Consider the following 2,198-nt stretch of genomic DNA (forward strand, 5'->3'; position numbering starts at 1 on the left):
TACAATATAGATAAAATGAGAATATTCCTATTATTCTTTCTGCATCAACCATGACACATTACATAAACAGATGAAGAAGTTTATGTTTCACATTTGCATTTCAAAAATAATGGTATTATTTGAAACATGAATCCAATGTTATTTACACATATGTGTACAGACCTTGGAGTTCAGTCCTGAAGGTCCCATTGGGAACATTTTTCTCCCAAATGACACAAGGGCTTTGGGTCACAGATTGTTTTCCTTTGTTTTCCCTCCAGTCCTCATCAAGATCCAACTACACCAGCAGGGAATGAAATCAGCAGGACGCCTGGCAGCCACTTTGCAGAGGCCACATCTTCACTAATGAGGCCCTGAGAGAAGACAGCCACAGAGTCGGATGAAATTCTGCTAGGAATCTTTTGATGCTTCCAGGTACGTTTTCTGCTCAAACCTGATGAAAGTAAGGAAATATATGATTATGAAGAATAATACAGTAGAACTATCATAGCCAAATGTAATCACAATGTGGAGACATAGATTTGGAACTGGTGGAGCTTGATACAGTTAGTACTCCAATGTTGTGACAGTTAACATTTTAAACTATGCTGCCCATTACTTGAACTTTCCAAAAAGTTGCCTTAAAAACCAAATGAAAATCAGTTTCTGACCTAAAGATTCATTACTAACAAGGTGAAAATATTCTAACTGAAACGGAGAGCTGGACGGTCTGAAGCCCACCAGAACACACAGAATGACGAATGACTTCAGGCCGGCAGACGCCGAGGGGAGCCTATCGTGAATACAGGCGCCGTGCTGGGAAGAGGCACACGTCTGTTTGGAGCGCTGCGAGGTGAGCACCCACCTGTGGCTAGAACACAGACCAGTGAAGACTAATACTGACTCATAGGTCTGCGGCCAGCCTGGGGTCGGGGTGGTGATGAAGTGATACAGAGCATCTCTCTACCATTTGTTTTTAAATTTTATTATTATATATCTGTTCCATACTTTCAATTAAATAGAAATTCTAAACCAGAGAGCGTTAAATTTCAAACCTTGAGTTCAGACAGTTTAAATGGGGGCAGGGCTTTTCAGCGATGTCTTCATGAAGGTTCAGACATGGGGACTCACTGGAGGACGGCTGGAGCTGAGCAAGAGGCCACCTCACCTGCAGCCTCTTGGGGAAGGTGTCATCACCTGGCTGTGGACAAGAGAGAACACTTGGGTTTGCCCTGGTTTCACTGTCTAGTCGAAACCACACGGTGTTCTATAAACGTCATCAGGATAGAACTCCTACAAGAAAAATAAAATAGATTTTCCAGAGAAAATACTGTGACACACTGGGAACACACTACTGAGTGGTTTGAGACCAACTAAGGTTCTCAGGGCCCCGATAAATATGTCTTTCCTGGAGCACTGCACACAGCCCCTTAACAGGACTACAGGGGTATTTGAAATACTCAGAAATACCCTTCAAATGTGATTTTTACCAAAGTCTTTGTCCTGTATAGGATATTACTGGAAAAATTGGAGAAAATGCAATGATGTCTAAGGATAAGATATTATTTCCACATTTGGATGGTTCCTCTACATTTGGATGTTGGATGGTTGTATAGGAAAATGTCTCCATTTATATGAAATACATACTAAAGTAGTTGATGTGATAAGACTTCAAGTCAACAAGTTACTCTCAAATGGTGGAGGAATATAGAAGTTCTTGGCACCAAACTTGCAACTTTTTGTGAGTTTGTAAGTTTAAGATTGCTTTAAAAATTATGTATATATAATTTTATATATATTACTTATATATAGCATAATATATATAATTATATATGTTCTTATTGTTTAGTTGCTAAGTCATGTCTGATTCTTTTGCAACCGCATGGACTGTATCCCACCAGGCTCCTCTGTCCATGGGATTTCCCAGGCAAGAATACTGGAGTGGGTTGCCATTTCTTTCTCCATGGGATCTTCCCGACCAAAGAGTGAAGCCTGTGTCTACTGCATTGGCAGGCAGATTCTTACCACTGAACCACTGGGAAGCCCATAGCACTCTCCAAGACTTTGCCTAAACCTACCATTCTAGCATTTTTACCCATTATTCCCCTTCATAAATCCTATACTCCAGTTAAACTAGCTTATCAGCTACATCCTAACATAACAGCCTGCAGACTTCCCCACTAATATGACTTTTGCCTTACCTCCACCCAAGAAGCTTT

General features: G+C 40.8%; 1 long non-coding RNA gene across 1 annotated transcript; it reads left to right on the forward strand.

Annotated features, from left to right (window-relative positions):
* Window positions 1-289: 289 nt before the first annotated feature.
* On the forward strand, window positions 290-1,016 carry LOC121819880 (uncharacterized). The gene is made up of 2 exons (XR_006060263.1): window positions 290-414; window positions 673-1,016. It is a non-coding gene; the product is annotated as an uncharacterized LOC121819880 (long non-coding RNA).
* Window positions 1,017-2,198: the final 1,182 nt, after the last annotated feature.

The sequence above is a fragment of the Ovis aries genome, chromosome 6 (genome assembly GCF_016772045.2).
Source record: "Ovis aries strain OAR_USU_Benz2616 breed Rambouillet chromosome 6, ARS-UI_Ramb_v3.0, whole genome shotgun sequence".
In the NCBI taxonomy this organism is placed as follows: Eukaryota; Metazoa; Chordata; class Mammalia; order Artiodactyla; family Bovidae; genus Ovis; species Ovis aries.